The sequence below is a fragment of the Atractosteus spatula genome, chromosome 5 (genome assembly GCF_055471065.1).
Source record: "Atractosteus spatula isolate fAtrSpa1 chromosome 5, fAtrSpa1.hap1, whole genome shotgun sequence".
Lineage (NCBI taxonomy): Eukaryota > Metazoa > Chordata > Actinopteri > Semionotiformes > Lepisosteidae > Atractosteus > Atractosteus spatula.
Window position 1 is genome coordinate 9,581,933 of NC_142710.1, and position 13,083 is coordinate 9,595,015.

Consider the following 13,083-nt stretch of genomic DNA (forward strand, 5'->3'; position numbering starts at 1 on the left):
AATCGTACAAGATGTGTGTTATACAATAATACAGGTCTTTAAGAGTATGCTGTCTAGAGCTCACTATTCTACCACTGAGAGACACCACTGAGAGACACAACCTGTTCTGGTTGGAGATACTAAGAGACCCAAACCAGGATGCTGAATGTAAGGACCGATTCTATAAAACATCTATAAATGGTTTGCAGAGAGTGTTCTTGTACTGCTATTGATGATCATGGCTTTAGGACTGTGAGTGTTCTTGTATTGATGATTAGGCCATTTCTTTTGTTTTATTAACATTCAAGTGAAGGAAATGATCTTGGTACCACAGGCCTAAGCTGTCAAGTGTAGAGTGGAGCTTAGCCTCTTGAATAGACGTGTCTACAATCACTCTTTGCTATATAAAGGCACAACAAGGTTGCCCCAAGGCACTGTGTCATCAGAGCCCATGAGTAAACATATGTCTGGTCTGGGCTCCTCCAGTCACCTGTCTACAATGTGAGAAGAGCAGGAGGAGTGGCTGAGCCCTGAGCAGAGCCAGTGGAGATCAATGTCATTGTGCTGCCCTGCTGGTTGAATCTGACACATTGAGGTCTGTCTGTTAGGAAAGAAATAATCCAGAAAATAAGCTGTGGTTTCACTCTCATGTTAACAGGTTTCCTACATGTTTTCCCATCATGTGGGGTTAAAAACTGAATGACTCTGGTAACACTGAACAGGAATGTTTATTCAGACAGACACTCTGTGCTTATTGAACAGTGATGTGTAAATCAACCATCTGTGTTTGGGGTACGTGTGTGTTTAGGTCTCACCAACAAACAAGTCTTCATGTCTCCACCACTTAGGAAACTGAGGAGGATTGCTTCCCTGTGACTCATTAAAAGTCATAAAGACTGTTTATACTGCTTCTGGCTATTGTGAGGATTACTTGTGGACTGTCATCTGTGTGAGCTGAGAGCTTGAAGGGGACAGTGTGGATATTTGAGACACATGGGAGAGTGTTTTGGCTCTCCGATCCCATGAACAACTGGAACTAAACTTGCAGACAATCCTGGACATTATCATGAACACAGGGGTTTGAAGAAGGAAACAAGGACATGAGGATGAAGGGGAGGAGTGTGGCAGAGACTGAAGGGGTTAAATGGGAAGGTACACCCTCCTCTCCCCTCCACTACTCTCACAGCTGTCTGATCCCTAAGGAACACCCTTGACCAGCTCCATGTCCATGAGGAATTCCAGTGGGCACACAGGAGGAGAGCCTTACTGAGACATGGTTAGTGAAATTGTCTAAGGAGTGAGGAAAGGTATTTAAAAATAAGCTCCTGTCTGCTTGATTAGGACACAGAAAACAGCCTCTGTTACAGTCATATAAAAACATGGCTAATGAAATGAGAGAGTCTCTCTTCACTGTACCTGATACTGAAGCAGAGGACTGGAGGAGAAGCAACAGAGTCACAGAGAGCCACGCTGAACTGTCAGACTTCATACCTGCAATACAGAAACACTGAGATTAGTCGACAGCATACCTGGAATAATGAAAGACTCTGAGTGGGCAGTCTTAATCTCTCATATGAAGAAACACACTGATCAGTCACAATTCATCTCTACAACAGAGAGGAGAAAACACTGTTATTAATAAGAATTCATCTTGGAAATACAGAAACATTCAGGTTGGTCACACTTCAACTCAGAAGTATAGAAATACTCAGACTGGGTCAGGGATAATCACTAAAATATAAAAACATCTTGTCTGATATGAACCATATGAAATAGAAAAAAGTCAGATATTTCAAATAAAACCCCTCTAATGTCATTTCACCTTTAAAAAAAATCTCTGATAAATCAATGCTCATCTCTAAAATAAACAGTTACTCATGTCAGATTTCAGTTCTAAGATAAAGACATGTTCTAATGGGCAGCCTTTACTACTGACTTGCAAATGTAACACTTTGGATGGTAAGATTTCACAGAAACAGACACTTAGAGAATTATCCAGCTGTAGTTTGGTAGTGAGGGGAGCCTCACTTTCAGCAGATTCACACTCACCTGGTTTTATACTGACGGGATGTTTACAGTGTTAACTACAGTCCAGACTGCTGAGAAAAGTTTTTTATCTTTCCAATGTTCAGAGATGTTGTCCAGAGAGACAGAAGCACCATTCAAGTACAGGAAACACAAAGTGAAAGAAAAACTTTCAACCGGAGCCGTGGGATTTATTGTTTGCCTGTTATCCGTGCAAATACAGTGAAAATACAGCACAAACTGTGATATTTTACACCTTCAGATACACATTAATAATTCATCAGTCGTGTGAATATCTGTACTGTCTGACTGCGACAGGACAGCACCTAATCCTACAGTACACTGTGCTGTTAACTGGTATGAAAATCACAGGATACTTACAGGTTGGATACTCTGAAAATTGTGGTCTGAGCTCCAGTTTCTATTGTTCAGGAAGAAATATATAATTGTCTGAGGCCTCTTTATAATTAGATTTGAAAAGTGACCTTCACTTCGGAGACTCTCTTTATCGCAGTAATGGATTATTTTTGCTTTCAATTTTCACTTTCTGCTGTAACACAGAGAAGCAGGAGGATTCTGGGAAACTGGGCTGTGGCTTCAGGCTGTGTTGTTGTGATCATGCAGCTCGAGCACAGATCAGTGTTCAAGAACGCAGGAGCTCTGGGACTTTTCTGTGAAACAGGTATATCAAGCTGGAGCCCAGCTCTCTTTGTTTATTGAGTGTGTTCACAAGTACAGGCACTCCAGAGTGATGAGCTGTGTGATCACAGGTTCAAGTCTGGATCATTTCCCCTGTGGTGGCACACAGGCTGAGCCCTGTCCAGTGTAGAGTCAGTGGGCTCTCAGCCAGACTCCCAGGTGTTTTCAGCCTCTCCTCTCCTGTCTCTAGTGCAGAAGCTCTGCTCTGGGGCTGTGCTGTCTGTGACAACAGTGGCTCCAGTGTGGGAGTGTTGGAGGAGTCTGCCTACTCTTCCTCATTTTCCATCGTCAGCGGTTACACAGATCATGAAGCCAAGAGACCAGTCATCCACTCATCCCACCAGCTATTTATGGATATAAATTAGATTGGAAATAATGAAAATATGTGGACATTCAGTGTCTTTCAATATCATGAAAATATATATTTAAATCAACTCATAATTCCTTAAATTATACTTGAATTATAATGAAAAATATATTGCCAATAATATATTGTAACAAGCATATTTCCTATTATTCCAAAAATACACTTACATTAGTTATACCAGTTTATTACATATTCAGTGTACTGTGTTGTCTCCCACGTGTGTTTCATTCACTTCCATGTCTTTCTAAATGTGTTTTTCCAAACCAGGAGAAAGAACTCAAGAGTCTATGAATAAAGTTGAGCCAGACTGAGTTCCTGTGTGGGACTGAAAGGAAGACTCCACAGTCAAAGATTTCACAGCTTGATTCTGGCTCAGAAGATTAACAATGAGCTATTTTCCAGAGCTGAAAAGGTACAAGGTAAAATTATTTTTTAGAAACACAGCACATAAGATGGAGATCAGTAGCAGTGCTTCACCCATAACTGAGCTCTTTTTAATTTCACTTATTTTATTGACACATCCAATGTTATTACAGTAACCAGAAGAAGAAACTTGTTGAAGAAGTTAAAAGAGAGGAGAAACAGCACAGAATTTCAATCAAAAGAGAGTCTGAAGCAAATCAGCGGACAGGAGAGCATGTGGGAAGGAGAATCAATTAGTGGCCTCCTTCATTTCTCACAGAGTGAACTGTAATAAGTACATCGGTTCATTAGGCTGAAACCCTCTTTTAATTTCAAAAGTTCTTGATAGAACATGTTGTTGTTATTTAATTAAATAATCCTCTCACTGCAAATAACCTATTTGAACCATTATGGTTTCAGACACTTACACAGCACAGAAACTGCCCTGGTCAAAGTCACTAGCGATCTTCTAATGGCTTCTGATTCTGGTTCTCTTTCTGTCCTCATCCTTCTTGATCTCAGGGCTGCTTTCGACACTGTCAGCCATGATATCTTACTTGATTGTCTTGAGACGGTGTTTGGAGTTTATGACACTGTTCTTGTTGATAATGTGGAACTGCAGACCTTCACTGTGAGCTTCAGTGTTACTCTTGGTCTACTGTTCACACTCATGTGTGGTACTGTACGTGTGAGACTCTTTAATCTTCTGTCCTCTCTCAGCTGAGGCCAGCCCAGGACCAGCAGCCTGGTATGTTCTCCCAGGAGGTAAATATCCAACCTGCTCTTATAGGACCTCCCACAGCTGTGTCTCATCAGAGCACAGAGGTAAATATCCAACCTGCTCTTATAGGACCTCCCACAGCTGTGTCTCATCAGAGCACAGAGGTAAATATCCAACCTGCTCTTATAGGACCTCCCACAGCTGTGTCTCATCAGAGCACAGAGGTAAATATCCAACCTGCTCTTATAGGACCTCCCACAGCTGTGTCTCATCAGAGTATAGACTGCCCTCAGCTGTGACTCACTTCTCATGACTGATTTTAATAACCATTCAGTGCACACAAAGTCTCAGGATGTACTTTATTTATTTGTATTTCCTGTGAGGTGTCTTTAATTCTGTTCTAGGTCTTTTCTGTTGTAATATTTCAGTCATTATTGTCCTTCTAGAATAAGGATCGTGTTGCTGTCATAGTGTTATAATGAGGAAGGTGCATGAACTGTCTGAGGAAGTCTGCTCATGTACAATCTCAGCTCCACCCCTTCTGCAACATGTGGTTATTGTGGTCTTGGAGACCTGGAACTGAGAGCAGCACTGAGCCCTGAGAGATGGGGACTGAATACGTCAGCAGCTGACAGGCAGAAGTCATGAAGACAGCTTGCTGCTCTCTGCTCACTGTGGGGACTGACTGAGGGTCTGTGTCACTTCAAGAGCAAATCTTCTGGGTTACAACTTCACAGGTAGAAAAGTGTTTGTTAATCTGGCTGTGGAAACGTTTAAATTATACAGTAGGTCACACATGTAATGTTTTTCAAATAAAAAAAAAATGTTTGAGCAAATGATTAAGTAGTACACTTTTGTTTTGCCATTAAGATATTACAGTATATTGCATAAGACAGTTCATTAGTGAAAGAAATATAAATTACAAATTTACAATTGTCAGGTGTTTGATGGAAAATCAAGTTTTTTGTAAAGCAATATCAGATATATTTAACATTAATATATATTTGTTGGTAGTGTTGAACTGAGGATCTTCACTCTGAGCTTCAGTGTTGCTCTTGAGTGCTGTTTCCTCTCTCAGTGAGCTGGGCTGGGCTCTTGTCAGTAACACATGGTACCAATTTCACTCTTGGGTACGAGAGTTGATTTTCAGAGAGAGTCATTTGATAAAGTGGAAGACACAATAATCTACAACTTCAATTATGTAACAGGGAGTCCTGGTGATTGACAGACTGGCAGGCTAATCAGAGAGCAGAAGACACATGAGTGACAGATGTATTCAGCCAGTTCAGAGCAGAATGATTGGCTGGTCCCAGTTCAGTGGGAGGAGCCACTGAGGTGCCTGAAACTGATCAGAGTGAAAGCAGACAGAGGGCTGAATCAGGGGAACTTGACTTCTGTCATTTTGAATTGACACCCCAGGAGTATCAGACGAGCTGGTAGGGGACAATATTACCTGGATGAATTAGCTGTTTATTATACAGCACACACTTTGTTGTAAGGTTCTGGGAATGATGAAACTACAGAGCTGCTCTGACCTTGTGTATTTCTGCTTCCAGCTTCCTGGGTTTTATAAACCTTGTAAAATACTTCTCACTGACCACAGAGAAAACTATGTAAGCAATTATTTTCTGTTGTGATGTTGAAAGTAAACCCCATTCATTCAAAAGCTGCCTCTAGATCATGCAAACTAAGTTCTAGAGGTCAGAAGAGGACAGGAAGGACAGAGAGAGGTAGTGCAGTGACAGAAGAAGAAGGTGGAGAGCAGGTAGACTGTACACACACACACACACACACACACACACACACACACACTCACACAAGTCGCAGAGATTGTAGCTGATGTAGAGACATCAGAGACTCCCGCACAGTGAAGGGCAGAGAACAGTGAGAGGTCACGTCTCAGCTCATCACCCAGTCTGAAGGTGAAAAGGTCAACAGGAGTGGGATAGAGGTCAGTGAGAGGTCATGCCTCAGTACATTGCAAAGTCTGAAGGTGGAAAGGTCAACAGGAAGTGCTATTGAGGTCAATGAAAGGTCACAGGTGGTGCAGAACTTACAGACTGACAGAGTTTCTAACACATGGGAGAGCTTGAGGGCACATCTAGACTGAAAACCTCTGTGGACAGAAGACGTCTGTATTCTGTATCTACCACTGGCTCACACTGATGTTTTTTAAGTTGTAAGTTATGTAACTCGTTGTTGCTGCTGCTGTTCTGTGTTTATGATTTTCTTTAATGTCCTTGTATTGGAGCCTATATGCAAATAAGCCTCTCATTGCACTTGTGTAGATGACAATAAACTGAACTGAATTGTGTAACAGAATTAATATTCTGTTAATTCTGATAATGACATTGTAAAAGTTAAAGTTCCAGGAGAGCTCTCTTTGATGCCGATAACTCTGGTTTTAATGTGAAATGAGTAATTAATACATTGTTTTAATTCTCAATAGAATGTGGTGTCGCTATTTAATTAAATAAACATCTCATTGCAAATAACCTCTTCAAACATCTCCAAACTGGTTTCAGACAATTATACACTTATAACAATCAGACAATTCTAAAATAATGATGAGAAGAGAAACCCGCAGAGCTGATACGAGACACAGTAGCAACAGGACAAGTCAGCAGGAATAGCAGAGGACAGATCGATCAGACAGTCTGGGCAGCTCCTGTCAGAGAGGAGCAGGGTTGTCGAACTCTCTTGGGCCTTCATGGCTCTGAGGATGAGCTGGAGAACTGAAGCTTGTTGAAGAGTGGAGCCAAGCTGGGAGAGAGATGCAGTGTGGTCTATAGAGCACAGCGACTGGACATTCACAGTAGAACCACTCTGATGATGTTGTTCAGTTTGTCACTCAGTGTGAACAGAACTACTAGAAGCAGAATGTCTCTGAGAACAAACACAAGACAAGATCCCTCAGACCCCACTCGAACCTGCATCAGGGGAGAATCAGTGTGGTTACATTTTGAGGTGCACGTCAATTCTATTTTCAAAAAACTATTTTTTGTTAAGGAAGCTTAAATAATTTAAGTTGACAATTTGTTGATGATAACGTTTTACCAGTCTTTTCTTTGTCCTGATCAGCTGGTTTGTGAATGTGAATCTGAGGAGTAAGATCGAAGTGAAGAGTACTGTCAAGCTGTGTCACAAAGTCTTCAGTACTGATGGTTCACACCTACTGTACCCCAAGTCTATCAGTTATGAGTCCTGCTTAAAGCAAATTCCATCCTAGAGGACCCCTCACTCCCTTTTTTAATGAATCCCAAATACTCCCCTCACAGAGCAGATACAGATTTCCCTCTCTGAAGATAAACAGGTTTACAGTTCTCATTTATTACAACACTCTGTATATCTGTTTTGTGTACAGTGTGTGTTTTTCTTTATATTCTCTGCTTCTATAAAACAAACTGCCTCTTGGGGATAATAAAGACTCTCTCTGTGTCTAGGAAAAGCAGTTTAGATGTTGGATCTTGAACATCAGAGAAACCCTGAGAAAGAGACAAAAGATTGTGTTCTTGATTTATAGTGGTGTTCTAGGTTCTGGTAAAGACGGAAAACTTGTGGTTTTGTAGATATGATAAGAACATAACACTGGAGAGAAAGCACATAAAATTCAGAAAGAGAACATGGCACATGACATTTCATATCCTTTAGTGCAGGCAGTAAAAATACGAGCTGTAGTTTCAGTACGGGAAGTGCTGAGAGCATATCTGTCAGACACCAGTCCTGTATCACTTCATTCTCAGAGAAAGAGAAGAACACACCACGTCTCTGTGTGGTGTGCTGTAGACATGCGTTCCTGCATGTGCTCACAGTCCTCACACTGCCTGAAGGACTCTCCAAATTATGAGACTGTTACAATTAGGGATGATGAAAATGGAGAATAACAGAAATGATTGAGCATGTTAGTCAAGAAGTAAATTAATAATCTTAACCCTTTACAATCCTAATTGAGCTTTGTCAAGAATATATCTGAGAGGTTGGTATAGTTAGGGGCCGACGAGCTCTTTGTCCTCTAGCACAACATTGGTGAGTAGTAATTCAGGCAAACTTGGTTAAACAAATATTTATTAACAATGGCAATACACAGACTAAACACACAACGTTAACATACAACACACAAGTTACACAATGTACAAATTTCTAAGGGAGGTGTTTCAGAGGCCCATATCCTAAACATTCAGAGAAAAACAGACGGCTACCATGTATTTAACACCTCCAAAGGCCAAAAGAAGAGAAAGCTGCCTTCTGAACTAAAAACACAACATGTGGTTAAATCTCTCTGCAGACCCAGCTGCTGCAGAATGAAAGGGAACATATCTCCCTCTTCTACACTAACACTAACACTAGCCAGGAGAGGCCTCTTTTAACCAAAGGATTTACACAGGAAATCAGAGCTCCATAAGAACCTCAGGATAGCAAGCTCTCTTAATAGGATTCAAATACTGAACTCCGGCCTGTTCTTTCCTGGTGATCTTCTGTCTTGCTGTGCTCCTGCCCCTCTTGTCTTCCTCTCTTCTGCTTGTTTTTATACCCTGTTCCTGAACTCTTGATAGGCACTGTTACGACCCCAAGTGTCTAGGGGTAAAGGGCTGTAACATTTAGGATAATGCTTTTGGAAACAGGTGGGTTCTGGTGAGGGACTAGGAAGCGTGATAACAAAGGTGAGTGCAAAAGTGATGATTTTAAGTTGAATAAGTGACTGGTAAGACACAATAACACACAGGGGTAAGGAAGTTGTGCCAAAGGAAAAGAAAATAAACAAAATGAAGCTGGCTAGGAAAGTGAGGGAAAGCTAACCTGACTGCAAAAGAAAACCCGAAACACACGGTCTCCAGCGTCTTCAACACCCTGGCTAACCTCCACTGACTACCCAAAACCTTACAAGACAAACGGCACTCATCGTACTAAACTAGTGTTACTAATACAAAAACAACTAAGTGTGTAGAATGTACCCAACAACCTAAACTAACCTTATATACAAAAGTTCACCCAAAACAAGTGAACTAGGAATACAAATAAGGGAAAACGAGAGTAATCAACAGGAACAGGGTACAAAAGAACACAAAGGTTGAACATGTAACACGTCAGGGCAAGGTAATGGCAAAACAAGGATAAACACACAAACAAACGAAAGTACAAAGAAACCAACAAAACCGAAGCTGTACAACCAACAAACCAACAAACCAACAAACCAACAAACCAACAAACCAACAAACCAACAAACCCGAAGCAATAACCAAAACCAAACAGGGCCGAAGTCAAACAAAAGGCCTCTTCCTTCAGAAAACCTCCATGTTATATAGTGAATAAAATGCACTCTGAATGGCTGAGAAGCTAATTGTCATACAGAACAGTGGTGTAATAGTGGGCCAATGAGGGAGGGAGAACAATCAAGGGTCAGCAGTGTAGAACATAAAAAAAACACACAGATCACACACTGGGACATAACAGGCACTAAATCATTTACCTAGAACTTAATTAACCAAGGTAAACTTTATTTTTATTATTGCTTTGATCACCCCTGAATCTCAGCAAACATCTCTTTGTTTTGTTGAAGCTCCTGAGAACTGGAAGCTGTTGACAATAATAATAATAATACTAATTGCTTACACTTATATAGCACTTTTCTGGACAATCCACTCAAAGCTCTTTACAGGTAAAGGGGACTCCCCTCCACCACCACCAGTGTGTCCCCCCCACCTAGATGATGCAACAGCAGCCATAGTGCACCAGAACGCTCATCACACACCAGCTCTCAGTGGGGAGGAGAGCAGAGTGATGAAGCCAATTCATAGATGGGGATTATTAGGAGGCCATGTTTGGTAAAGGCCAGAAGGAAATTTGGCCAGGACACCGGGGTAACACCCCTACTCTTTTCGAGAAACGCCCTGGGATTTTTAATGACCACAGAGAGTCAGGACCTCAGTTTTACATCTCATCCAAAGGACAGCACAGTGTCCCTGTCACTATACTGGGGCATAAGGACCACACAGACCACAGGGTGAGCGCCCCCTGCTGGCCCAACTAACACCTCTTCCAGCAGAATCCTTAGTTTTTCCCAGGAGGTCTCCCATCCAGGTACTGACCAGGCTCACACCTGCTGAGATCCAGTGGGTTACCAGTTGTGAGTTGCAGGGTGATATGACTGCTGGCTATATAGCCATCTGTAACCTATTGCATCTAGATGTCTCAGTAGTTACTTACAATAGTTGTGACAATGTGCTCTTTTCCTCTTTGTGACTGTGTAGTGTACAGCACTAACACAGTCAGAGTGTCCCTCAGTCCTCAAAGGACAGATGTGTTCTTGCACACAGTGTGAGCCAGGTAGAGAGGACATACTGCAGACAGAAAACAAGATGTACAGGCTTTTTGTACCTCTGGAGGATCTTATATTATAGTTGTGTTAAGACTCAGTGTGTTATGAACTAGTGTCCTGTCAAGAGTGTATCCTATCTTGTGCTCATTGCATGCTGGTGTAGTATCCTCTCACAAGGCACCGGTAATGTAGGGGTTTGGGCATTTACTGGGACAATTATTAATTGTGGCAGTAAGTCACAAAATGATTCTTTTGATGGCATTAGAATCCAGCCTTGCGGGATAACTCGAACAACGCACACACATGGGTACTAATACATTTATTAATACATAGAATGTGCATATAAACTTAACAGATCTTACAGTGAGGGTAAGCAGAATACAACAGGTATATATTCAATCATGAAGAGTTACATATACCAAGGGGGACATACGTTCAGTATATCATTCGTTTAGACCGTTTCGTAAAAACTTCTACACTAGATACTCAAAGCAAGTACATCACTCATAGGAATTAAATTGATATCAACTGGTTGGGATGACAATTGAATTCTCGAGCTGTAAAGCAGTGAAGTTGAATACTCATCCAAACTCTGGGGATTCAGATCTCCTGCAGGCACAAAGAACAGTGGCAGGCTGGTTGCTGTGTCCAGTCGGCGCTCTCTGGCTCGGTGCCAAGCAGTGCTCGGTGTGGCTTGCGACGTGCTCACTGAAGACTCGCTAGTTAGTGCTGGCGGAACTAGCAGAGTTTGTGCACAGGAGAAGAGTGACTGTGGGTCCCAGCAGGTCAGGAAGAGGACCGGTTCGTTCCTGATGAAGTGCTCGTTCTGAATAGTGATTCAGCTGTCCACAGTTCCGACCTGTTCACGAGGCCTGCTGCTGGTGCTAACCTCGGGTGGATACTCTGGTTACTCTCTGGCAACCTCCACTCTCGACTCTTAGAACAAAAGAAAGTCCTGCACTCAGACGCACTGTCCATTACGTGGTGGTCCGGGCTGAGTCTCAGGATGTTTTGGAGGTGCTCTGAGGCTGAATGTCCTGCGCTTGGGAACTGTGTTCCCTTGGGAACTGTTCTGCCCTTCCCAACTGTCCTGCCCTGCGGGCCGTCCTGCCCTTTGGAACCATTTTACGAACTGTTCTGTGCTCTGTGTTGCCTGTTTTTACCTGGAGGCACTGCAGGTTGTTCATTGGTTAAAAGCTTCCTGGGCATCAGAGACCCACGTGGGGTTAACCTGCCCTACCAGTTCCTGATTGGCTGATGATGAGTAACCATGCACTCTGACCTTAGGGTCGTAAACCAACTTTAAATAACACTTTCCCTTGAAATCTCAGACTTTTAGGCGCCTCAAATGAGCATTTATTAAGGTGGTTGATGGGTACCAGCTTTGGGAGATGCTCCTTATCAGGACACTCTATCAGCTAGAAAAACCTTGATTGAACCAAATGGAATGGCCTCTCTTTATCACGCACCACTGAGATGAAGGAGAGAGGGACTGGCGAGGGAGCAGAAACCTTAATTCCTGTACTTTAATAAACCTCGCCGCTACAAGTACATTTAAGTCGTTAGTGGACTGGAACATATTTTCCTCCAGTATTTGCCTGTACTTTGCTCTGTCCATTATACCTGCAATCCTAACAAGCTCTACAGTCTCTGCTGAGGAGGAGCAGCCCCACAGCATGATGCTGTCCCCACCCTGCTTGTCTGCAGAGACAGTGCTGACAGGAGATCTGCTGTGCTGGGTCTGTGTCAGACGTACTGTAACACTCAGCATTTATACAAGAAAGTTGCAATTGGGTCTAATATAACAACACCTTTTGCCATTTTTTATCCCCAGAATCACTGAGGTGCTTCATGAAAGCTCCATGCAGGATTTTAGACATGTCTTTTTTTAAATCCATTCAAGCCCCACTGTGGAGTGCTGGAATATTGTTGAGCCACAGACAACATCCTCCAGTCTCAGCCACTGTCCTCTAACTCCTCCAGTGTCTGTCGTCCTCACGGTGTGCTCCTTGTCTGTGAGCTCAGTGTGGAGGGACAGTCTGATCCAGGTGGTGTCTGGTTCTCTTCTCCCTCTGATTGATCCACTTCACCTCAAAGAGATGCTTAGAGTTTGAAACAGTTTTATATTCCTTTCCTGATCTTTTCTCCAATTTTGACACCAAAATTATGCTCACAGTCCTCAGACAGCTCTCTTCACTACCTTTCCCAGCAGATCTTTATATACGGCGGCTGCTTTGCTGTTCAGAGACACCCCTCAGTCTGCTGATGTTCAGCTCCAGGGAGCACTTGGGTTCCCCCTGTGCCATCAGGACTCCTCTCTCTCAGCTGTGGGGGACAGGTACTGTAAGGATGTGTAGTTTAGGACCCTGTGCAGACGGTATAATCCGGAAGTGACTGGAAAAGGGCTACGGGGAAAACACAGTCAGGAAGAGAAGGGATGGCGAACAGGGGGCGGTGCTGATGGTGATCAGGTGCAAGGGGGGAACGCAGGCGTCCAGGGAACAGTCCAATGTAGGAAATCCGGGCGCAGTCCAAAATCCAAAACCAGGGAATCCATCCAAGACAAGACGATTA

At 42.7% G+C, this 13,083-nt stretch overlaps 1 protein-coding gene across 7 annotated transcripts in view; it reads left to right on the top strand.

Moving 5' to 3' along the window:
* LOC148834015 (butyrophilin subfamily 1 member A1-like) overlaps nucleotides 1-13,083 on the top strand; it is a 318,969-nt gene that overhangs the window by 283,868 nt on the left and 22,018 nt on the right. The gene's annotated exons all lie outside the window — the stretch shown is intronic.